We start from the raw sequence: 27,460 nt of genomic DNA, 5'->3' as shown, positions 1-27,460 counted from the left end.
TTGGGCAAGCCTAAGGAGCCTGGGAGTACAAGATTTGAACACTGAGTCCAATTAAAACTGTTAGTACAAGCAGCTAGTTAGTACATCAAAGATTTCTATTTAAATATATCTCTCTTCTTATTCTTTGCTTTATATTTTAATTATAGAGATTATAGAGGACAATTGAATGTCCTTATAATGTCAGGCTTTGTTTATTTGTTTTTTAATTAGATAGTCTTTTATAATCGTCTCACTGCTTATTAAAATTCACGTTATCTTTCTGATCAAAGATGTTGGAAAAGCTGTTACGTGAAACATATCTGTATGTCATAACACCAGACAATCCGATGGGGTAAAACAGAAATGTTCTGTAAATGCTGAAGTATGTGTAAAACTGACAGACACTATTCATCTGGCCTTATATAGTAGATCATTGAATTGATTCAAATTCGAAAGTCAAATACATAGCGTAAGTTACTTTAAGAACAACATAATTAAAGCTTCAAAGCTTAGTTAAAAGGCAATTCAACTGCAGTAGTCAATTTTCATTGTTTTTATGTCTGGCTTCTTGAAGATCTGTGAGAGAAGAGCTAAATGTACAGACAATATCTGTACCACAGTTATGACACGTGAAACAGAAGACTTGAGAGTACTTGTTTAAAAGCATAGGAACTATTCTTGGCATACACAGAACTCCATTCCCTTTTGAGGAAGTTAAACACAGGCATCTTGTGCAGACAGCAATTCATGCCATACTGATGCAGATTTTATTTTCAAGTTCACCTAAATACTTACAAAGTTTAATACCTCAAAGTCAGGCTGAAAATAGTGGCAACAGGTACTTGTCATCATTGACAAACGAGGATTGTTTGGAAAAAAAGACAGAATTAGCTAAGTAAATTTCATAAACTAATTTATTTTATGTTAGTATTCTTATGAACCAATTTAACTCAGTTTATAATGTCAGCATTTACTATGTCAATAAAAATATAGCTTTATACTATAATGTTGGGCAGAGTTTCATTTCAGTAAATCAAGGAGATGCCACATTTTCATTTCAGCAAGTCATTTCTAGTAAAAACAAGGTCATTATAAAGTCATTCTTTCAACAGACTGACGGGAGGTAAATCTAAAATGACCCTGTAAGGATTTTAACTAGCATGTGGTAAAGACATAGGTAGTGTCTAAAATGCAGTAATTTCAAGTGGAGCTGAAAAATAGTACTTTATCTAGTTAAATATTTCAGATCTACAACTGCCTCACTTTCTTGTTCTCTAGTATGATGTGTTAAACGAAACCTAAGCTAAAGACATGGAATTATTGTTAACTCTTCCAGTAAAATATTACTTTTACATAGATCATACCATGTATATCAATATAAAAGGAAATGCAAAACAAATATTTCATGCTACAAGTTTCTTTTAAACTTTGGGGAAAAATGTTAAAGTTTTTTTTTTTTTTTTTTTCTCTAATGAAATGAGCTCTTTACATATAAATTATATTGTAATAACAGAGCTCCCTGGTGGAAAAGAGTTCCTTCTCCTGCTGGCAAAAATTAAAATAATCACAGATGGCTAATGATCAAAAATACTGACTGACAGCTCTGAAGTACAAGGCATAGATAATATTCTCAGAGCTACAATTTATTTATACTCAGAACTGGCTTTAGGCACCCACAATATCTGTGTTCATGATGTCCTATTCTAAAAGAGATCTTATAGCCACCACTGCAGTATCTGCTGACAGGGTTTGTCCTTAAGACTAAATTGATCTCCATAATAATTTCACCAATATACATATGTTCCAATATACCAATTATTTGAAATAATCCTTTATAATTAGCTAAAATTGTTCAAACTTTAAAAACATATAGACTCCATGATTTTTATTTGCATTATACTAATAATGTGGTTTTTTTTCATTTGAGTTCTTAGAATATTGTATTCTACTTCAGAGCTGATACACTGCAGAAGTCACTCAGTGCAAAGGAACTGTCTGAAACATTAGTTTCCTGTATTTGATTGATGGTGTCCTATCTTTTTGATAATGCTCTAAAACCTATGAGGAGTTGGGTCTCATTCCCACTTATGTTAGTTGAAATGTTTAATTGATTCCACCAGGAGCTAGATGAGTTTATAGGCAATTCTGGTTGTCTCAGATGTTTCTTATTTATTATCTTATAGCACCACCAAAAAATGTGCTAAACACTTTGTAAAGCAGAAGCCTATCTCCAATTTCAAACACTGGCAGTGTTGTAGACTTTATAGTCCTTACTTTTCAGTATGCATCCAACTTCCATCACCATATGTTTTCTAAGAGAATGTCTGCCTTTTTGAAGTGTAATTTCTAGCTCTTCTAAGCTGAAGAAAAAGCTGGAGAGAGATTCCCGACCTATTAAAAAGTTTTAGTAATGAGAATGCAATTTTTAAATACCCCCAAAATATTACCTTTGGGAACTAGGAATATTCCCTATGAAAATACTATATGGGAGTATGTCTGTAGAAATATTTCTTCTTCTTCCATTTCATTTTCAGCTGCATATGAGAAGATGGCTGAAAAAACGACAAAGTTTCTTTGAACTTCACTATTGGGGGGGGAGAGAGAAAGAGATCCTTCTTATGGAAAAACTACATATTATCAGACACTAGAGAATTCACGAGGAAGAAAACTTCAGTGTTCCAAACTGCAGAAAAATTGATAGAACATGCAGTTGCTTAGATGTTGCAGTTCATATCCATAAGCACCACAAATCAGGCGTCATCAATCACAGAGCTCTGAGAACTAATTATTTAATAAAACTTTTGATTTTAAACCAACCATGAATTTTTAAGACCAACTAATGATTTTTGTGCTGAGAGTCAGTAGCTGGCACGGTGCATAGTCTCAGACTAATATTGGTTCACTTTCTTTTTATTCAAACGTCTGACTGGGCCTCTGCTATATGAGATGGAAGCTCTGGATATAAGAAGAATCACTTATTAACACAGCTGCTGTTATGCCAGGATAATGTAAATTTTACAATAACAGGAATGGAGCTGGAGTGGTAATTAATGTAGAAACTTTTCCCGTGCAAACAGTGCTATTGTAGATAAACTGAGCTTCACTTCAAATAGGAATATTTTCAGCAAATAACTTATGTTATTTTCTCTAAACACAAGTGTACTTTATAAGTTATAGATAGTCTATGACTTACAAGCATTCCAGCAGTCACAAGGTCTTTGTCTGCTAGCTAGTTTGATAATGACTATTTAGGGCAAAAGCTGGCATACTATGTTACATTATACAACACAGTCAATCATCCTAAAACAAAACAAAAGGTGGCTTTTTGTTTTGTTTTGTTTTGTTTTTAATAAAAGACATGTTAGATGTTACACAAAAGAGCTCTTTTAAAGAGCACGTATTCATTCTACACTTTCTGAAATTCAGTTACAGCCAAGTGAACTATCACAAGTAAACTATTTCACTGAACTGAACAACAGTAAACCAAAATGAGTAAAAGTACTAAAAGCATGCCTGAGGCAACAGAAACTTTGGTGTTAATTTCCATTTCTTTCAAGTGTATTTGATGAATGATGTGACAAAAGAATCCTAATTAAAGTCGAAATCCTGCATACTAAATAAATTAGAAGTGCCACTACATTCATCTTCTACAATGATAATACTGCCACTTTTGCTTCATCTCTGTGCCCCTTTGCTTACATCTGTGGCACTAACTCAGCAAAGGGCACTGCCAGCACAGATAGGGGAATAGATACTGTTCCTCCAAATAGAGATATAACAGGACAAATTGCTCTGTTTCTCTTCACCACCTTCAATTTACACAAAGAAAAGCTATCAGGAGCATTCAGCGTGTTTTTAGGTATTTATTTTTCTTCTCACATGACTTAAAACTTGACAAGCAGCACCAAGAGCACTCTGCTCTTCAGCAGTACTAGACAAGCTGCTGTGTTTATGGCCATTAATTTTTTATTTCTTTTAGTACTGGAGAATCATTAAGTACATATATACTTGGGGTAATATATAATCCTAATGGGCTGGAAGGCAACACTGAAGGGATGAAATTCTATGGCTTGTGTCACACAAGCCAGGCAAGACAATCATAAATGACCTTAAAATCTATGAATCTTTCAAGTAGCTGCCCCATTCAATAAGCAGACTGGAACATGAATTATGACTCCCAGGAGACATCCTTTCCCTGCTCCCCTTTTGTTCCAGGGAGTACTCTGAAATACTTTAGGAGAAAGTTTATATCCCTGGTGTGCCCAAGCAGTAGGCTCATCTTTTCCCATTTTCTTTCCACTACTATTTCCACCACAAATACACTCAAAATCTGCCAAGGCAAACAAACGTGGTGCCTCGGTGTCTCTAGTTCCCATTTGTACTAAGGCCTCTGACAAGATCAGTCCTGAAAACAGGCTGTAGTCAACAGGAACTCAGAGGCACCCACAGAGCCTAATATCACAACTTTGACAGAGGATAATAATGAGGCCTATTAGAAAAAGTGTAAAAACATTAAAAGCACAAAATATTTCTCCAAATTATTCTCTCAGACCACATCAATGTATAATTTCTGATTTACAGTTCATGTCTATATATTTAATATCTCATGATATACTGTATATATACAGAGTATTCATGACTTCTCTGTAGTGATAGAATATCCCATTCCTACAACAGCATGGAACACACACACACACAGGATGTTCTCTTTTACCTCATCACAGTGGTACCCCACTTATTGACTCTTTCTAAACAGTATGGTTTCTTTGTATTTTCTAAATGACAGAAGAGACAGAACCTCTCCCTCCTTTTCATATGAGGTTTTAAAGAAATCTTCAGATGAAATGACAGAGAGAATTATGTTAATGAAAAAGAGATTTTTTGCATATATCTGATACAGTTTAGGACCTGTTTTTACTCCCAATCTAGCTAGCAAAATTGTAATGAGCTACATTTTTTTAAAGTACAGCAAATAAAAATACATCTTGTGTACAGTATATAATTTCCACAATTTTTGTCAGCAGATGAATTTTGTAGCCCTAATTTTCTCCTATGAATTTTGAATTAGTATTTTAGAAAGACTGTTTCTTGATCCTAACTATAATAGTGATCATTTCATTGATCATGGTGTGTTGTTGGACTAATGATCTTATATAGGTAGATATACATAGATTTAATACATTTCATAAGTAAGGGAGACATGCTGAGACACATACAGTGTTGATATAAAGCTATTAATTCAAGCGCCCATCTTACACATGCAAAATTGAATATTTGTAGCACCAGCTCTTGAATATGAACTTTACTTTCAGATACTCATAGTGAGATATTATATTGCAATTTTACTAAAGAAAAATAAAATTTTCACCACGTCTTTAATGTGTCCTTTCTAAGGGCTAAAGCAGGTTGCATCTGTTCTTCATCACTTTGACTTCATTATAACTGACCTTGATACTTTCCGTCACTGTCTGCTGTGATCCCTGGGGATTAAGTGCCCAAAGGTTATCGATTTATATACATGTATATGAGTTGTCATCTCTGTATACTTAATAATTGATTGTCAAAGTACTTTTGCACAATGCACCTTGCTTTGTTGGCAGAACAAGCGCCCTTTCTCAACTCTATATTCAGGTCCTTTTCTTTGGGGTATGTGACTGACAACTAGCGTGATAAAGTGTAAATACACAAGCTTCTCAGTAATGACCCAGTTGGTGGTACTCAGAACCCTTGGCTAAAAAGTGAGAGATAGCTCTTCCAAGTTTTTCTTTTCCTTTCTTTTTTTTTTTCCTTTTTCCTCAGGACTACTGAAAAACATAGCATGAGGCATGGCCATTAGAAGAAATCTAGATTTGGCTGTGATTTTCAAAGGAAATTATGTTCTTGCAGGTCTAGAGAAGAAATTGGTATTCTTATCGGTATTTTCAACATTGGTAAATAATTTAAAATAAGTTGTAAAACTCCTATTGGGCCAAAATACCAACTTTTAAAATGCTACCAACCCAAAAACTCTGATCTGAGATTTATGTTCTTGGTATATGGTTTATGTTTGTGGTATAAACACATGTAAGGTTTTGTTTCTTTGTTTGTTTGTTTTACCCCCATAACCTGTTCTTTAAAGCTTTATTTAATCTTAAGGGTTTATGAAGTGTTTTTCAAAGCTGGTAATTTTGCCAGGGACTCAGCTAGAGTTGTGGTGTTGTGTGGTGTTTCTTTTTTTTTTTTCCTTTAGATAAAGTTCTGTATTTTTTTCTTATATTAATCAAATTCTAGTTTGTTTGTTTGATTGTTTTTCATTTTAAATTTATTAATGGAGACAAAATGATGGAAAATACTTTTTTTTTTTTCCCCTAGGGAAAAAAAAAAATTTACATTCAACTAGTAGCCTTGCAAGTTGAACAAGTTTAGAAACTGAGGTTAAATGAATGACATAGTTTCTTAAACTTCTTGCATGCATCAGAAATGTAACAATAGTTTACTTAAGACAGGCTTTTTGGTGGGTGGTTTAAACTTTAAGACATAGAAGAGCATCTTTCTGTTACTCAACAATATTTCCTGGAGCTATAGTGTACTGATCCTAAAATAAATGTATAATATACTGGACAGAGTAAACTGTTCTTGTTGTGTAATGTTTCCTTATACCTCTACAGATTTATAACATCTTTTAACACAACAAGGGAAAAATTTGATCTTTTATCAACTACTCCAACAAAACAATCCATTTAAATAATGTGTCTGAAACTGTAGTCTATGGAGATAATCAGTAGCTTATTAACCTTAATCATAACAACACATTATCGCTATCTGGTTTCATGTTGACTAATTTGCAGAACAATGGAGAAGAGCACACTCAGCACATAAGACTGTTCCTAGTTCTTGGCACTGCATAAATACAGTGACCCCCACTTGAAATGTCAGAGACTTAAGAAAAAGCTGTATCATATGATGAAGGAAGACAGTCAGGAAAAGAGAATCATGTAATCAGAGAGTTAGTTAAAAAATAAACACTTGCTAAACCTCTGGACAAAGTGAGATCATCATCAAACAGACACCTAGAGCACAGAATAAAGGTCAGTTACCTTTTATCATGTTTGTGTAGCTTCAGTTAAACTAACAAGCAGCAGCATGTGCTTAAGGTCATAGTTAAACACTTTTGCCTTGATAAATGAGCTGTGTATTCAGTGCTTCCCTTTCAACAGCATGGCCATATTGGAACTCTGATCTACAAGAAAAAGGCAGACATCAGAAAAGGAAGCAATTTACTTGGGGACAGAAATGAAGTTACATCTTCACTCATTCATTTCAGATGGTAGCAGGAAATAATATGTCAAATAATACAATAACAATAAATCAAAACAACAAAAATGTAGTGGATAAGCCTCAAAAATAAAACAGTTCACTCTAATTTGTGGGAGTGAAAGTGAAGAATATATTGAATCCTTTTTAGTTCCATGAAAAGAAACTGGAAAAATACCAGTTTTGGAAAAGATTTTTAAAATTCCTGAACATACTAGAAGATTGAAGCTGGCCAGCCTAGAAGTGAAGTAAGATAGCTGGCAGAAAAACATGTTTTCACTGAAACTTCTCATTAAATCAATTCTGCCATAAAACATTTCTTTGCTTTCCCAGATTTTTTCCGTCATTAAGCTCTGCCCCACTGATCTTAATAAAAGGGTCAGTTTCAAAATGCACACTGACAATGTCTTATTATTTCAATATCTGTCTTGGTTGAAATCATGATTAGAAGCTCTAATTTCAAAATCTGCATTTTTTCACAAAGAAATAATTCATTCTGCTATTTTAAATCAGAGCAAAATATTGAGAATTTTCTGGTTTTATTTTTAGATGGGTCAAAATCACTGAAAATGTTTTGCCTTCAATTATTTGTACATTAAAGGTACATTAGGTACATAACAGAACACCTATTGTGGAAATCCTGTCTCTTGATCGTAATGAACTTATTATGTTTAATGCAATAGACACTTTGCCGAGTTACAACTCCTTTATTCATATGATTCCCATGAACAAACCTCCAGCTCTGTTAGGAAGAAGTAAGACTATAAGCCTTATGAGAGATTTAGATGGCAGGGACTCTATCCCAAAAGGAGTAAAGGTGGATAAATAAACTGACGCTTCTAATATAATATAGCACAATATATAAAAGTTTTATTGAAATCGTTTAAAAAAAAAAAAAAGAAGAAAAAAAAAGAGGAAATTTTAGGAGAAATAAAATAATTTATTTGATAATGTAGGATTATAACATTTTCAGTGGGAAAAAAAATATGAATTCTAGAAAAACTGCAATATATATCTGAATAACATTCCAACAGAATAGAAGCAAGAAGTTCTACTTTCTATATATATTATGAAAAAAACTTTGCTAAAACTGTTTATAAAGTGTAACTCAGGTGTCAACATCTCAAAATTTATAATTAGAGACAATTCTGCTGCAATAAACTGGAGAAATCCTAACTACTCTGCCTTCTCGCTTTTCATTGAATTATACTATATATCTCTGTGTGTATACTGCATGTGTATATGTCTTTATATGTATGCTGCACCTTAATAGTTATTGAGTCACAGGACAGAAACTGTTTGCTTATATGATTTGCACGTCATAGAAAAATGTGCAAACTTCAATAGACCACAGTGTTTCCTCCTGCTACAGGGAAAACTATTGTATGATACCTGGTTGTAGTTATTTCTGTGATGCAGAGAATAGTAACAATATGTTTATGCTATGATAAGAGTTCAAGAACTATTTTCTGTAAATTGCAGTAGAAAGGAGAATACTTTTAACACAGTGATAGTGCTGCTGCTGTCATTAGGATCTAAAAGCAAGGATTCTTAGACCTTGTTTGTATTAGATAAACTGGTAAAGTTGAAATATATATATATTGTGTGTGTGTATATATATATATATATATATATAAAAGCTTTGAGGACCTACTTTGAGGACCTCTTCTTCAGGTGTCAAAAGAAACAACAAAGTGTGATATGCTAAAAAAAAATACTTTTTTTTTTAAATGGAAGAAGCACTTGTTCTTCTTTCATAACACAGGTTTTGTTCTTTTTTGTCTTTGGTCTTCTCGGTCTTGAACCAGAATAATTAAATGTAGGAAAAATTCTGAAAATGCTAAATCAGTTCAAAACTGCAGTACATATTCTGATATTAAGAGAGCTGAAAGCATTATAGAGACATTTTACCAAAAATTTACTTGACACATCATAACGACTTTGTAATGGAAGTTTTAAAGTAGGAAGAGGCGAAATAGAAGAGAGGTGAATAGCATACAGAAAACTAGGAACAGTAACTAAGACTGATGGAAAAGGAGAAATATCAGGATGCTGGGTAACTAATGCTAAAGCTAAAATGAAGTTTCAGCCAACTGTTCTTGACCAAAAATAAAACAGTATGGTTTGGGAGAAATAATTACTTTAGTGAGACCTCATTATTTCATTGATACAGATTTGTAGTTCCTGAAATGAAATTATTGCAATTTTGTCACAAAACTGGTACAAATACAAGGACTCTACAAAACAAATCTTCTCAATATTATTCTGCTAGTACCAAGCCTTTCTGACTCAGAAAGTAACTGTGTTTTTATCCTTTGTGTCATTGGCCTATCAGTCCTAGGTCACAGTTGTGATATTGCAGTAAACTATCTGGTAAAGTTCTGAGGTGATTCGGGTTCTAAATCTGCTAGGGACTAGACAGAAAACAAACAAACAAACAAAAAACAATAATTCTCATGGGCCATTTATTAGGATTGAGGCAGAAATGTCTCAAATGTACTATACATGACAAGAGAATGATCCCACAAGAAATTGTAGCTCATCCAAGATAATCTTGAAGATTCAGGGCTTTTGAAGCAAATGTATGTCTACATTTATGTATTTATATCTTCAAATTATTTAGTGATACTGCTCGTAAATAAGCAGAGGTTCACATTATCTAAAGCTGTATCTTCATTTCACAGCAGTAATGATTTCCAGCATGTTTTATAAGAATGCAGAATTTGAATTTTACTGAAACTAAGAGTGCTGTGAACAGATTCCACAGTTAATGTATGTATCTTGGTCTGATCTGAAATAATGTGGAAAATGTATCTGACTATGCATTACTCTAGGCAAATATTGCCCATAAACTTAAGTGACTATTTGAGGCTTTATCTACTTGGTAAGCAGTAAGTATAAAAAATAGAATTAGCTTTCTGGTTATTTGGTATCTAACCATAACAAACTATGAAAACATTTTGGTGTGAAAACAAAAGCTAATCTCATCTCTTATCCTATTGCCTGCCACTTGGTCCTTTACAATGCATTTTGCTTATGCAGTCAAACAATATCTGTTTATGATAAAATTGCAACATGTCTTCACTTAATAAAGAAATTATGTTTTTATTCAGTGTTTATGCTGATATCTTAAGTGTCATGCACACTGCTATGTAGTGACAAGACCAAATACACTTTGGCTTAGTTTCAACATAAAAATTAGAAGGTGTTGATGTTATTACCACTCTGGCAATATATTTGAAAGCATGTTAATGAGTATTAATGTCTTATGTTTAGCCAAAAGAATTTCTGAAGTCAGAGTGCTATTTTTTCTGCTTTAAAACATTAGCAGTAAGGAGCTGAATACAGACGTATTTTGATAAGCATACTAGACCCTGTTAGCCAATAGTTGGATACAACTGAAAAATCTACTTACTGTACACACAAATCTTATGTTGCATTTTGGTAAAATAGTAAAGCTGATGAGAAAAATATCTGTATTCCACTGGAATTTATCAAGAATATTCAGAAAAGAGCAAAAGGAATTATATTTAGCTGAAGAATTTTTCAGTTGTCAAGATAAACATTTCTTGAGAATTTATTTGGATTATTTTAAGAAATACCAAGTAGTCTGAACAATTAATTGGATGGAAATCACTATGAAACTTTTTATGTTTCCTTTAACAGAATGCTTCACATTTTTTCCTTAACATTTTTTTTCAATCCATTATGAGACTGAATTCAACAAGGAATTAGATGAGAATTGAAGCTTCTGCTTCAGAAAACAGACTAGCAGCTAGACAACAGAAAACAGATGCCAATTATTTGCCAGTATCTGCTATAGAACAAAACATTTTATGACATTTACTTTGCCTTAGCAAAGCTGCCGTTGATGTCAGAGAAGCACCAGTCAGCAGGTTTTTAAAGCAGGCTCTATATGGTCCAGGATCTCAAATAATTTCTTACACTTTTCTAAAGACGAAAAGAAGAAAAATACATAGTACTTTATATAGAGTAGCAACAAAGCTATATATATTAGCACAATCTGGAGTATTGCTGTCTTACACTGTGAGACCAGACTTGCTTAATAGACTAAGTGAAAACAGAATTTGTGCTGCGTAGATTTAGAAGCCACAAGATAGGATTTCTTTTGTCACACACTGAACAGGGAAGAATTCAAGCTGTGCAATAGAGAATAAAACCAATCTTTTGCCACTATATTAGCAGTCTTTATTTGGCCTGAGTATATATTTGTAAGGTGGGCTAGTCTTCTGCTTGAGTCATCCAAGGAATACAGGAGTTGGTGCCACTACTTACAGGCTAACTTAACACAGTATTTATTGATGATAAATGTTAAGTCAGACCAACAGCAAACAATTCTCAATCTAGACCAACATTCAAAACTTTTAATGTTATTTAAAGGTTAATTCTGTAATAATGTTTTTATCTAGCAAATACTCTAGATGGTTACACTGGCAAAACATGCCATAGTGTCTGTGGTATACCTTATTTCATCAGCATGAACCATATAGATAAAATGTTTTCTGAAGATAGAAATTATACTGATGTTAACAAACTATACCTGTACTATTCTACCAGCCAAACCTGTATCGCTACCAACCAACTAGGTCTTAGATTAAGGGCAAAGGATAGATGCCCAAAACACCTTGAAGATCACTGCTGGCAATGGAAGGCAATGCAGTTTAACAGTTTTTGCACAGGGCTGTATATACTAAGGGCACTACTACATGCAGATGTATGAGAATTAGTGAGAAATACATAAATATATATATATGTATATTTGTTTATATCCAATTTTTAAAAGCATCGTATTGCTGCAATTTCTTATGGGGAACATCTGCCACCTGTGGCAAAACTGTAATGTACTCCCTTAGCTGGAGAACTCATTGTAATTGTGAAATTGGTGGGGGTTTAGGCATTGTTCAATAACGGCAAGCATCACACATGACCTACCAAACACTATATGTCACGCCAGGCCTCTCACACTTGATTCCTAAAAGATCTTTTGAGTCTTTTCTAATCAAACTGCCTTTATCTTCAGTTCAACAGTCTCATTATTGTGGGCCTACCAACCACAATAAGTTGGTTAGGGCCTATCACTCAGGTGAGCAGCTTCAGCTCATTTTCCTCTTTCCAGTTTTCCTTCTACAAGGTTTCAAAGTATTGCAACATTTCAACTATATTGTGCTTCAACCACCTCTAGCAGAATACTTGGTTACAAAAATAAATCACCAAGTCTTATTCAAAATACTATCAGCATAAAAGTCTGGTGCTCAGTATTCTTTTGGGGACTGTGTTTCAGAGAACTCAAGTGGAGATAAGTCCCTGTAAGATTTTAGCATAGTTAGCATAGCCCGTCTGCAATATAAAATGAGTTGTGACACGGAGGACAAGATAGCTCTGACCAAAGCAGCTCCAGGATGACATCACTGCAGAAATATACTCAAACTCTGTTAATTGCTATTTCACAAATAATTAACTACTATTTTCATTTATGTGGTGACTGAAAACTCCAATATACAAAAAAAAAAAAAAAAAAAAGACATTTTTATCAATACTTTCCAGAAATAGAAATTATAATCTCAATCATATTAACTTTTTGGAAAAGAAAATAAAAAATCAGCATGATGAACTATCACTTTATTAAGAACAGAACTTTTTGGTGTGTGAAAAAATAAAAAATCCACTTGCTTTTCTACTAGTCAAGAATTCTGATTATAAGGAATCACTCTTCCAATTATTACATTTCTCACAGGCTTAAAGAGGGGGTTGAACAGTGAAAAAGAATGAAGACTGAACTCATCCTCTCTGGATGATGAGCCAGCATGTTGAGGAAGAGAGGCTGAAAGGTTGAAGAAGATTTAATGAAGTCACAGGGAAGGTGCTGTACTTCTGTGGCCCAGTAGTGCAGTTTTTACTCATGTGAATAGTTCCACTGATTTCAGGTGAATAGTCCTTCAGTATTAAGCCACTGATGATTAATAAATGTTTGAAAACAAGGCCAAAGACCCGGTCTTATTTTAAGTCTCAAAGGCAGGTAGTTTATATCTAACCTAATAGATCAGAACCTTGACTTGCTCATTAGCTGAGAACCTCTGCCCTCCTTATTAGGCCCAATTCTCTCAGATGAACTGCCAGATGGAAGCTGCTACAATTGTACACAGGACAAATTCCATGTCATTAATGGATCAGGTGTTTAATGATTTTGGATGCATCAAGTTTACCCATCTTCTTAAAAGGTCTCTTCTCAAATATAATAGTGGCTGTGGCACCAAGGATCATTTACAGAAAAGGTTGGCACTTCCCAATCCATCAAACCATCAGCTTGATGTGCTTACATGGTGAATTTGTCAGGGAGTTTGTATTGGTTTCTTAAACAGTGGTTAGGACTGCTATTACTAATACTCATGAGCCAGTAATTCAGCTTCACTGACATCAGAAAAAGCTTTAACTAAGGCCCACAAAGAATTTAGAATTCACTTCATTAACTATAAAATGTAGCCTTCACGCAAGAAAGGTTGCATTTGATTTAAAAGTTTTATTTCTTCAAGTAAAAGTTGATAAGCCAGAAATGTTTTAACTCATGAATGTTTGCAAGTTTTTTGTTTTGTTTTGTTTTTGTCTATAAAAACCTGAACAGATGCAAAACAAACCTTTATAATAGAAAAAAAAAAAAAGTTAGTGACTGAAGTCACATAAGTTAACACTGGACTTTCGCATATTTTATTACCTGATTTTATCACAATTACCTTATTTTCTCTGGTAAAATAAGATCCTGTTGAGTTGCACGGCAATTTCCCACAAGGCAAAGGAAAGAGAAAAGAAAAATTCCTGTACTGGAGTGTGAGGGATTCATTTTGAAAATCTTTTGCATAAAAACGTAGATAAGCAGAATAAGAGATTTTCTAAGTAAAATTAGGGTAACCATATTCTAAACACTAAACCTTACTCAAAGAGGAAGATAGAGTTTTCATGACTTACTGCTGTTACAGTTACAAATCTCTGATTTTCTTCAAGCTTTTTGGTTAGTATAACCAAAGTAGTATATATATTATCTTTGCTGCCTACAGGCTGCATTGGTGACGTATTAAGAAGCTGGGCAAATTAAACCCAAATGGATAAGTTTGGGTCTCTAATGGGGACTTTCTGTTCTTTATTAATTGGCTAAATTACAGTAAATTCAGGATAATAATAAAAAGATGCTCTCCATGCAAGGACTTGGGGGTTGGAACTAGATGTTCTTTGAGGTCCCTTCCAACCCAAGCCATTCAATGATTTCCATATTCACCTGCCAACAACTCACCAGTTGGTCCAATAGAGCACCTTACTGGTATTCTAATTATGGGAGACTCCACAGAAGCTGAGTGCCATTTTAGACAGTCTAGGGGTTTTGATGCTTCCCGATGATGATGGCAGATACAATACAAGATTTGGTAGAAGAGAGAGAGAGAATGTCAGCGACATTTAAGTATCTTAAATCTGTATCCCTGTATTAAGTCAGGTGACAGGGTGGGTGGGAATCTTGGTGTACTGGTTAACATTGTCATGCACTAAGTTATATCAAGGACAGCTCTTCTCAGCTCTCATAATGAAATAATTTTGGTGCTAGGCCAGCCATTACTTTTGCCCATAAAGTATCTGTTAGCTTAACCAATTTAGTGTGAGTATACAGCTCCACCATGCAGGACTGAATAGTCTACTTTCTGAGAAACAACACTAGAAAAGCATTTTGTTCCTTTTTTAATTTCAAAAATGTTTAATCAGGATATTTAGATTGAGTCTTTTATTTTTCAGTGGAGTCTATGTATAAAGAACTCTTCCAAACATTTTTATATGAAATAGTTGATGTGGGACAGTATACTGTATCACCACCCTTCCTCTTCTGAAATGCTACTTTCCTTGATTAACCCAGCCTGGGTTTGGCAAGGTCTAGGCACTGCAAGATCATTGAGAGACAGCACCTCAGCTGAACTGACAATGAAGCAGGATCTGGTAGTTCCCTTCTGTTTAAATCTAAAAGGTAAAACACTTCATTAAGGAAGCTCCTACCAAGTTTTGAATTCCTTTTCGCAAAGCCTAGACCCTTGTTCACCTGATATTCTGAACTCACTGACATCAGGAGTTGTTTCTGCCCCCACACCCAACCAAGAGCTTGCCTCTGTGAAAGTATTTTTTTTTGTGTGAAAGTAGTAGTTTCCAACTCTCCTCAGTCTATTCCTGTCATGGTTTTGGCTGGGATAGAGTTAATTTTCTTCATAGAGGCTCACACAATGCTGTGTTTCTGATTTTCTGATGTAAAAAGCGATGATAACACATCACTGTTCTTAGTTCTGTTCTTAGTTGTTGCTGAACAGAGCTTACACAGAGCCAAGCACTTTTCTGCTTCTTGTGCTGCCCTGCCAGGGAGAAGGCTGGAAGGGTGGGGGTGCACAAGGAGCTCAGAGGGGATGGCTGACCCAGGCTGACCAAAGGGATATCCCATACCATATGGTGTCATGTTCAGCAATAAAAGCTGGAGTAAAGGAGGAAGGGAGGACATTCAAAGTGATGGCATTTTTCTTCCCAAGAAAACATTACACATGATGAGCCCTGCTTTCCTGGGGGTGGCTGAACACCTGCCTGCTGATGGGAGGCAGTGAATGAATTCCTTGCTTTGCTTTGCTTGTGCGCATAGCTTTTGCTTTACCTAGTGAATTGTCTTTATCTCAGCCCATGAGATCTCACACTTTTACCTTTCCAATTCTCTCCCCCATCACACCTAGGGAGAGTGAGCAAGCGGCAGTGTGGTACTGAGCTGCCTGCCAGGGTTAAACTACTCCAAAGTCAGCACTGAAGGCACGGGACAACATGTACTAGGGAGATGCTCATCTTCTACATGAACTGAGAGGGAACAGGAGCTTTTTCCTGCTTACAAGCACTGCTCTGCTGATTGGCAGAGACTTGCCTTCTCATAGAGCAAAGGGATGCTTTGAAACCATGCCCTAGTTTTGTTATTACTGTTTGTTGTTTTTTTCCTCGCTTATAAACAAACATGTTTCCTGTACTGATACTAATTGCTTTTGTGTAGAAATGATTTTAACTCACAAAAACATACTTTTGAATATGGAAGAAAATATCTTTCTGTTCAATGTAGATGGTCAGCTCACGTCCCTTTTTATCCTGATCATTACCCTCTGTCCAAAGAAGAATATTCTTGGCCAATTTTTCATAGCAAACATCTCCATCTGCACTGAAATTTGCCTTTAGAGAATCTACCATTCTCTTCCTTCCTTCCTTCTTTCTCCAGATCTCTAAAATTAACCTTATTTCACCAAGCTTCTTGGGCTACGGTTTGGCAGCTGCTATATTTCTAATTTCAAGACTCTCATAAAATTACGGAAAGAAAATAAAAATGTTTATATTTCACATTTATCTTCCTAAATTAAATTTTCTCCTTCCTTAAAAAAAAAAAAAAAAAAAAAAAAGACATTATTTCCAGGATGCATTTGCCCTGAAGTACACTTCACCAGAACAAGTAGTACAAGTCATTACAGCCATGGGCCAAACACACTTCTTCATTCCCAGCGTTGTAAATTTGGGAGAGAAGAGCAATACCACATACTTTGTTCATAGTGCTTATCCTCTGGTTGAGATATGCAACGTTTTCCAAAGCACCTCTTAATGAGAGGTCAGCATCATCATTCCGGCACCTTGCATGACAAATAAGTTCTACCCGAAGGAGGGGAAAAATAAAGCCTCAATTGATAGTAATCTGTAAAAGCAATCCCATTTGTAACTTTCCTGATGTAACTGTTTGTGTTTGTCTGTCTGGGATCGTTTGCAACAGTTGCTCCCTCATCCCTTGGCACCGAACAGAGTTTTCTTTTAGTTACAGCACTGATATTAAGAAACAAGCTGAGAGATCATTTTTGGCATATCCCCTCTATGCTGATGTTTTATTTATAGTTCTCTTCTATGCCACTATTTTATTTATGGTATTAAATATATAAAGAGATTATAATGCAGGAGAAAAAAAAAAAAAAACTATCATGGACAACAGAAGCTGTTTTGTCCAAGAACTATGCTTGTGAACATAACCACCTGGCTTAATACATTGATATTCAATAATATACATATATTTTCTTTATTTTATTCAATCAGATACTTTATCTGTGTAGCCCACTGGTGAATAAAATACAGGATATATTCTAAGGAAGTGATATGAATCAGATCCTCTCATTCAGGACAGAACAGTTCTGAGCTTTGCTTTTAAGTCAGGCCTTTGAATATCTTTGCTGCCTGGAAGTACATTAGTATTAAACAGTGTTTATCCCATAAGTTATTGTGTAACAATTGTAAATAATATATAAATACTTCAACTTTATCTTAGCTTAGCACTACTTTTAGTACTGAACTCATTTTATTAACACTTTTTATTGGAATTGTTAGTAAATCAATCCACTACCTTTTCTTTAAGGCAGTCAGCTCCTCCTAGTGGTTACTTGCAACCTACAACAAAATGCAGACCAGGTTTTTCTGTTTGTCCAGTCTTTGCTAAGCAGAGGAAGGAAGATGAAACTTTTTATCCTTAAAATATAGAATGAAATGGGTGAATGTTTTGCCACCTAAACATATTGGTTATTAAACTGAAACAAATATGTTCTGCATTACTTGTACTAAAGCTTTCCATACTTTTCATACTCTGAATCTGAGTAATATCAATGTGAGATGTTAGTCTGTTTTGATTACCCAGATACTTGCCTCTATCAATACTTTTCAAAGTATTTTGTAAAGCTGATCAATAAAATCCAAGCTTTTCTAAAGATTGAAGGCTGAAAGCCTGAAATATATATATATGTGTACATATATATATATATATTTGTAGTAATATCTTTCCTTTTTGGACATTCCCTTAATTCAGCAACACTGCTCACACAAGTAGTTACAAACATTTGCACGCTGGTTAGAGTGGGTCTGTGTCACTCAGCCAGGACCACATTTCTGACAATCTGCCTGGTTTTCCTTCCTCGGTTCTACTGCATAGCTTGCTATCTCTGCCATCACATTTCACCTGTTGAAACTGCCCGGTGAAGCTTTTGAACAGCACCCAGTGTTGTCATTACAGGTTTTCAGAACTTCCCCTTTGTTACTTTTGAACAATTCCACAAACCACAGAGAATGGTACAGTCTCTCTCCCCTCCCATTTTCACAACAGACTCAGGGAATGAACAAATAAAAATACACCTGCTGAACTGCAAATTATCAGTGCAATGGAAGAACAGATTACACAGTTCTAACTATATATACAGGCAAAACTTAGCTATCCCCTGGTATGCGAATCTTTTTACTGACAGAAATTAAGAAGCATTTAAGGGGAAAAAATGAAATACAACAAGCTGCAATAGAACCAACTAGTCAACTGCATGCCAGGATGCCATCCATCCAGTGCAACAACAGGCAGGACATCCACTGCCATTGCTCAAGTTACTCCATGCCATCAGCAATGTTCAGATTTTAGGTCCCTATATTAAGGAAGTACTATTACATAATTAGCAAAGATGGTTAAGATTTTGGTATCTATCTTAAAATACTAGCAAAAGTCCCAATTTTCAGAAGCAGGTATTTAATGCTTTCTGAGAAATAAAGGATCATGAATCATGCCAGGCACCTACAGAGAGAGCCAACCCAAATCAATAGCTAGGATCTTAGCAGGAGGCTAAGAACCCACGCACAGCACAGCAAGCAGACAAGACAAGCTTAATTTCTGATATAAATACACAATGCACCAAGGAAAGCCTACAGGCACTGAATCTTTTAGGATCAGTGTAATTAGCTTACTCAACTATTTTGGTATATTAAGACATAGCCTTGTGTGCCAAAGCACATAGGCAACAATTAGCAGATTTTCTATCTCTAACTACTGATAGAGAGAAACTTGTAGGTACTATCTTCAATATTAAGAAAAGAACACAGAAAAGGTCCTTGGCCCTCCCACCCTCCCTTTTGATTTTGAGGAAAAATTCTTAATGTCCTCTACAACAATCTAGATGTAGTCACGGTCTAGAGGTTTATTGTTACACAAATTTCCAAGATTGGGATTTTAATTTGTGCTTTGTATACAAAAGTCATCTGACCAATAAATCTTTATGTAGTTGACTGTTGAAGATGGCTTTTGGCCAATGCTGAAGAATGTTCACCTTAAAGTAACCCCTCCTTATTTCTGTAGCAGCCTATTTTCAATTGAAAAATTATTATTAGTTATTATACTGGTGTCTTAATCTAAACTGAGATTGGGGACTTACTACATTAGATGTTACCCATAAAAACACTAAGGAATAGTCATAGAAAAAAATTAATTCATAACTCATATAGGTAAAAGAGATTCAAATGAAATACATTCCCCTTCCCTTTGGAATGTGAGGTTCAGGAAACTTGAATTAAAATCTTTATTCTATTCTTTATCAAAAGACTTGCCGTCTATTAAGGATTATCAGTTATACAGAGTTACTTACAACAAGGACAGCTGTTCTATAAGATTAGCCAGTGTTTTAAAAAATGCATGTCAAATTTGAATGAAAATCTGAAATTTTGTAGTTTACCACAAAATTCAAAACCTGGGTGAATTTCAACTCAGGATTATCAATATATCTATATATATCTATATATATCTATATATATCTTTCATTAGTATGATTTTGGGCAAATAATTGAATAAACAAATTAACTTTTTAAGAAAATACAGAACACATTAAAGACCATGGATATAGATAGTTCCAGAAACAGTGTGTACAGTCTATTAGTTGGCTAAGCTATTGAAAATTATTTTGAATTTGAATGTGTTCTCTGAGGACAGCTTTTGTCCTGCTGAACACAGGATGTTTCAGGTGTACCTGGCAAGGGAAAAAAAAAAAAAAAAAAAAAAAAGAGCAAACTAAGTAAAATGAAAAATGTATTTGTAGCTGCAAGGAAAGTCTATAATGTATTTTGCTCAGCCCTGGAGTCAGGACAATTTCTAAAATAACAGAACTGCAACTTACTCAGAAACCAATCTAAACTTCCCTGAATTCAATAGAAATTCTTTCAGTGACTTTAATGGGCTTTGGGTCATGGCCTCATGCATTAAACTAATTTATATTAAAAAAAAAAAATCTATTTCCTTTTACTTTCAATTAATCAGAGGACTGGGTGTGACCTATTGGTGGAATAGTAAATAATACAGAGAACAGGTCAGTTGTAAGAATATGACTTGGATCACTTGGAGAGGTCAGTTCAGATGCAAACATACGTTTTAATGCAGCCAAATGCAAAGTCATCTATCTAGAAACAAAAAGCTTTTGTAAGATGAGGAAACCTATTGTTGACAGTAATGATTCTGTCTCCAGATTAAGAAAAATTATTGTCATGGTAGATGACCAGCTGACACTGGTCTCCTTCAGTGAGTTTATATGATCTTTAATTGATTTACAGGCAAGGGAATATTTGATAAAAGTGGTAAAATGGTATTAATGACATTGGAATTGATAATGGAATTCTATGTCCAGAATTAATGTTTATCGTTCTAAAAGGATAATGAAGTATTGGAAGTGATTCTGGAAAGATGCAGCCTTCAAAACGTTATTTACTGTGAGAGGTGGAAAAAGCACAAATTTGGTTGATCTGTCAGATCACCGGGAGATAACTTGCACATTGGTTGCATGGAAAACATATTTCTGATAGTAAGTAAGGGTTTAATCTGGCAGGGAAAAGTGCAACAAGATCCAAAGTGAATCTAGACAAAATTTAACTAGAAGCAAAGACAAGATTTGAAGCAGAGACCTAACTTTGGAACAAAAAGGATATGACTATTATCCAGCACTATGTCACTTATGTAAGATTTGTTTGGGTGTTTTTTGTTTTTTCTTTTTGGTTATGTTTTATGCCAAAAGAACTGTGGCATGTTAAAGAAATTAAAGGATTAAGTTCTTTGTCCTGTAATAGGCAGGAGATTGAATGTGGTTATAGGTGATTATGTCTTTTCCTTTACAAATCTCTGACTTTGCAATATGAGATGAAAGCATAATAGTTACTTGCTGAACCATATGCGTGGCACCTTTTGCAAGTTAGATTTGATAGTTAGCCCATCCACCAAAGACCATACTGATCATGAAGTCACTAGGTGAATAGTTTGCAAACTGCTATGGATGTTACTATGCCTCATGGGTGGAGCTTTGTACATCTGATGTCACCAAAGAATGACAGATCTTATTCTCCAGATGAAGATGCATCCCACTGTCCTGAGTCTCTCCAGCCACAGAAGCCAGGTGGCAAGACATAGAGATGCAGAAGATGCAGAGAGCTGAGCAAGCTCAGGCATCTGTGTGAAAAAGTTTGCTCTGTTTTAGCAAGAGGTTAAAGGTTTATGTGCTAGAACCACAGGGTTAACGGTCCAGTTAACAGTCCAACTCCCAGCACAATTTTCTGCATGAGGGACCTCACAGGGTCTGTGCCCTTGGACATCAACCAACATAATACAGAAGCAGGCCACCCAGGGGGACCACTGGATGGGGCTTTACCAGCCCCTACCAACTATGAAACAAAAGATCCCAATAAATCCAGCTCCAACCACTTGGTTCAGTGGGCACACCATGTCCCTCCCGTAGGTAGTGTGGGAGGTCAGCCCCCATTACAACACTCAGCACAGTGCAATGATGGTTGTCAGGATGTGCCTTAAGGCTCTTGAATTTTTGCCATCAGGACTGTGGAGGAGGACCAGCAGCATGTTCATATGCCTGAGGTACAATCAGTCCTTTACTTGGTGCACAGACCAAACACCTTGACAGGGCAAGGGCAACAAGTACAAAAGGCCACCATCACTGACGGAAAGGTTGTGCATTTAGTTCTCCCAGAAGGGGTATCCAGTGAGATTATGTGAGGATGATATAACTGATTCAAGCCCAGGTAGGAACTGAGAGAGTCATAGTTCCTTCCACCATAGTTAGACATTTCTATTCTACTTTACCAATCCTTGTCATAGCAATCACAATGAATTAGACAATGATGAACAAATAAAAAGCTAAAGCCACTAAACACATAAGAAAATCTAAAGAGTACTTAATAAAACTCTTTGATTTGCTATTTCAATTTTTAATACACTCTATCATAATTAATTTTGATGGTCTTAAGCTAAATTAAAAGCAGTGGGTAGCACTGCATGGAAGGAAAGGTATAAGGGTACCTTAATGGTACTACCCAACATAGTGCCCTGTAGGCAACCATAACTTAATTTAAAAGCACACTTGATATGCAGCAATATACCCAAGTAAAATGGCAGGTGATCCTCAAAACAGAATAAGAAGTAGCTGTTGTAACCATCCTTAGCCACAGTAAATCTGTGTGAATGCAGTGATTTTCATTAAGCAATCAATAATATATTTTATTAGTTCCAGAACACTGCATACAACCTACTAGAAGCAATTTCACTCCACAGTTTTGAGTGTGAATACCACAATTAAACCAAGAAAAAATAAATTAGTTTTTCTGAAATCTGGAGGTTTTTGAGTTGTAAAAGTCCAATTACGAATTAGCAAGCTGTGAATAATCAGATAAAAAAAAAGTTTCAAAGCTGCATAAGCTTAGAAGCTTTACTCTTAAAATCCCCAGAGATTTATGAAGTTAAAAAGTAATTGGTGGCAAATGAGACAACTGATGATAGCTAAAAGAATCACTGTTTTTCACCTTTAGTTTTGGGACTAATACTTGGCCTTTTGGGAGCAGCACAATCTTACTGCTACACAAATGTTTGAAATACATACAAATAACTAGACAGCTTTGTGTAATTTCAGGGCACTAACAAATATATCTGTGTTTGAAAACACCTGATCTCCCAGTATAGCAGTGGATTAGATTTCCAAATGTGTTCATCCACCTGCTCCCATTAAAAGTGGATGATACTGACAAAAAAAACATTTGGAAATCTAGTTCAGTCACAGTGTTAGACTGCCGATAACTACGCATTGAATCTCATCCAGATCTAGATGCTAAGGACTTCTGAAAATCTTCCTGGCCTCATACTGGTATACTAATATTGACTAATATATATTAATAATATTTCATATGGGTAAGATGTAACTCTTCATCATGTCTATAATTCAATCTTGGTGTGGTAATTTTTAAGTTCTTAGAGATAATTTTGTATATTGTTCTCCTTTTAAAATTTAAGAATTTAAAATCAAACATAGTGAATTTTTCATGCAGTTGCAAACTCTCACTGAAACGAATGACCCTTTAAAAAATGTTAGGAAGCCAGGCCACTCAGAATATGAGAGGCACATTTCAGTCTGGTTGCATCGGAAGTACTCAAGAATAAGAGCGACTGGTGAGGAATGTATTTCAGGCTTACAGAGCACCTGTATCCTTGGGGACTAGATGAAATCATAAGAAAATTGACCCTATAAATTGCAAACATAAAAATAAGAAAAGCTGTGTCCCAAAGACTTCACAATCTATTCATTAAATCCTCCAAGTGCTGTCTAAGCAGAACCTTATATACGCAGTGAATATAATACGATTATTCAGAGACTGAAGGGCTAGTTTCAGGAGTAAATGACTGTAGATTTAGGCCTCTAAAAACAGAGAAAAACGGGATATGCAGGGACACTCAGAGACCAAAGGAAAGGTATGGTTGCTGTCTAAGCCACCATGCTGTCTAAGCTCCTGTTTGCCACCACATGCAAAAGAGATAATGGCCTAGCAGCTAGGACATTAGCAAAAGACTTAGAAGGCTTGGGTATATGTTTTTATCTAGCCATAAACTTTCAGCAAGTGATTTCAGGCACAGGTATCAGATTCTATGCTGGTCAATAAAAAATGCTTACTGGTGACAGTCCTTGGTCCAAACTATCTTCCAAACGATGCTTAACAGTTGCCTGGGAAAGTTTTAGACGATTCAACTGAAAATTATGCCCAGGAGCATGATAATAACAGTTAAACTTTCTGGGCAATTAGATGCCATTTTCTAATTTTGTACCTCTTTTCTATTTAATCTACTACTGTAGTTATATCCATTGAGAATGAAATACAAGAAAGAGTACTTTTTATTGTGTGATACTCAACAGTATGGTGAAGGGAACACTGTGAGTATAATAAGTCCCTTCCAACCCAAGCTGTTCTATGATATGATTCTATGATAATAAATTCTTTCTGTAAAATAAAGAAAATATCAGTGATGTAGCCATGTACCCATGAAGTACAAGACCTTTAAACTTCTCTTAGATTCTGCATTTCTAATCATGAGTTCTGCTTTAAAGACATGGAGCAATGTTATATGACGTTATCAATGTAGATGGTTAGATGTGAGCCTGATATTGATACATGTGTTTTGCACCCCAAAGCACAAAAGCCCACAATTATATATGACATAGCCATTCCCAGGCTGATAAATTTTGTTTTCTTTGGGAAAAGTGATGTACCTTTCAAATATCTAAAATTTCATAGTGGATCAGCCAATCCCTTCATAATCTTGTCTTCAAACTATGGTTCATTTCAAGAAACAGAGCAAATCCCATTTGTTAGGACTGCCAGGAATTCAGTCTCTCTGGAAATGGCCCAAGAAAGATTTTTTAATGGAATTTTAGGAGTGATTTCCTGAATGTGATGATTGCACCCTGATTTTTAGCATAAAAGGAAAGCCAGCAAGCAGTCCTCAGTGACATATGCAATATTTGGCTATTTAACTCTTAATTGATATAATTCCACAAAAAGTTATTAAGATTTACACTGGTATGATATTTAGGTAAATTGTCACACCTCTAATTCAAAGAGTTATATCAGTACAGAAATTAGAGATCACTGCTTAAAACATTACTGTTTTTACCACTCTTTTTCCTTGCAAACTTTACTGATATTGCAGACAGAATCCATGCAGACAGAATCCACGCAGTGCAAATTATCTTCTATTTCAAAGATACCAGCTTTAAAATGAAGTTCATTTTCTCACATAAATAGGATACAATATAAACAAAGGTTCTTAGAGAACTCAACATTGAGACTGAAAAATACTTTCAATCTGTGCTAGTTAGCATAAAACAACATTATGTTTCCCTGAATGACTATACTAAACATTTAACAAAAAAAAAAAAGTCTACATTTAGAAGCCATAATTTGACGGGTTTCAGTTGCAAAGCCTTTTGATTACTACTATTAAAAAACTTACCATGATTCATACCCATTTCTGAAGAAAAAAGATAGCTAGAGGAAAAAAAAAAAGCATACATTTTTCATTAAGTTAAGTTTTTTCCTATGAATTTGGGGAAATTTAAAAGCTTTTTAAATATAAATTATTTTAAATTTCAATATCATTTCTACTGCACATGCTATTATTTTTATTTAACCATAGGATCATAGAATGGTTTCAGTTGGACCTTAAAGATTATTTAATTCCAACCACCATGGACAGGGACACCTTCCACTAGATCAGGTTGCTCAAAGCCCCTCAGAAAGTTATAATGTAAACTTTTGGTAGAAATTTACTTTCTTACTTGTTTCTGGAAGAAAGAAGAAAAAAAAATCAACTACCCCAAAACAACAACAACAAAGCAACACTGGAAGGTAACAAACATATTCTCCAGTACGGCACAGTAATCTCTGTAGGTATCCAGTTATACCTTTAGGATTACAGGATAACTGAGGCTGTTGGAAAATGGAGAACTCTGGAGGCCTCTTATCCAGCCTCCTGCTCAAAGCAGGCTCAGCTAAGTTCAAACAAGGGATAAGGTAGAAGAGTTTGTCCGTGATAGTAACCAGTGAGTGATCGCCCTGCCTTTACCTCAACACATGAGCCTTTTTTCATCATATTTTCTCCCTCTGTTCTTTTGAGGAAAGAGAGAAGGGCAGCATGGTGGAACTTAGCTACACACCTGTGTGAAACCACAACAATCATAGAATCATGGAATGGTTTGGGTTGGAAGGAGCCTTAAAAGATCATCTAGTTCACTTCCCCTGCCATGGACAGGGACATCTTTCACTAGATCAGGTTGCCCAAAGTAATCATATTTGGAACACAGCTGGTTTTGAGCTAGTGGGGTATAACATCTGATACTTGACTACAACAAATCCTAGACAACAATTTGGAAAGGAATCATCTCAGTCTCTTATACACAGTTTAATTACCTGTCTGAAGCTCATAAAAGATATGATCTCTAAATCGCAGTTTCAAATTTGTTTTAGTACATATAATAGCCTATTATAAAATATGTAATTTAAAAGCTAGTCTGTTCTCTGTGGAGCTTTCAGCTGGACAATGCTGTATTTTTCAAATTTTTGGCTAATCTATTTCACACACACAAATGGATATGTAGAGAAATGTAATGAGTTATACTCAGTAGTTTTACGGCAGTATTACACTTTATCAGTCTTCTCATACTGTTATATCTCTTGGGATTATGTGTAAATATGTGTGCGTGTATGTATGTATATATAGACATATATATATATGTGTAATGTTTACCCTAGTTCATAATCTGCTTAAGAAAAGATTAATGATGGGAAGTACTGTAGGTGTCATTACTCAGGCAGTTAACATGGGTATTAATATTAAATCTAATTTACTTACTTACTGCCGAATCAGCAGCCTTTACTAAAATAGCAAGAAAAAAGTATGGATTGTATTCCCTGGCAATATGAAGAGTTCAGGAAATGAAAAGTGCTTCAATCATATATAACATATGAATTAGAGTATTGGTAGTGCAGAAGCCTTGAAACAACTTCAGTGACCCACTTACTCATTATTCTTTCATTGTTTTAAAGAGATTATGAATTAGTGCTCTGCAGTTAGAGTAGCATCAGATACATGAAATAGAACCCCTGTGCCTCAGTTAACCTTAAACAAGTTTGTTAAAGCAAGACAGACAGATTTAATGGCTATGATGTCATTCCACAATATCATACATGCCAGAAAGAAATAACAGAATATAACAGAATAACAGGACAACTTAGGAAAGCCATTTTTTAGCTATTTAAAGCCTCAGAAAAATGAGCCAAACTTGTGAGGAAAAAGCTGAAGAGTGTGTAATAATGCATCTGAAAACATCAAGATACGAAAGATTTTTCCATCCTCTTCAGCATTCTGTATAAAAAATCTGATGCTCTGCCAATGATACCTGGCAAAAGTATTTTAACTGCTTCTGCAACCTGATACTGTATTCACTGCAGTCCACAATGAAATCTTCGATTA

At 35.0% G+C, this 27,460-nt stretch overlaps 1 protein-coding gene and 1 long non-coding RNA gene across 2 annotated transcripts in view; one reads left to right on the top strand and one right to left on the bottom strand.

Annotated features, from left to right (window-relative positions):
- The window catches only part of LOC308190308 (uncharacterized protein), a 373,068-nt gene that overhangs the window by 107,939 nt on the left and 237,669 nt on the right, over nt 1-27,460 (bottom strand). The gene's annotated exons all lie outside the window — the stretch shown is intronic.
- LOC308190309 overlaps nt 5,745-27,460 on the top strand; it is a 53,595-nt gene continuing 31,879 nt past the window's right edge. Inside the window, exon 1 of the long non-coding RNA XR_013947061.1 lies at nt 5,745-7,046. This is a non-coding gene — a long non-coding RNA (uncharacterized lncRNA). The remainder of the gene's footprint in view (nt 7,047-27,460) is intronic.

Source organism: Anser brachyrhynchus (genome assembly GCF_964034855.1).
Source record: "Anser brachyrhynchus genome assembly, chromosome: 2".
In the NCBI taxonomy this organism is placed as follows: Eukaryota; Metazoa; Chordata; class Aves; order Anseriformes; family Anatidae; genus Anser; species Anser brachyrhynchus.
This window is presented reverse-complemented; position numbering and strand designations above follow the sequence as displayed.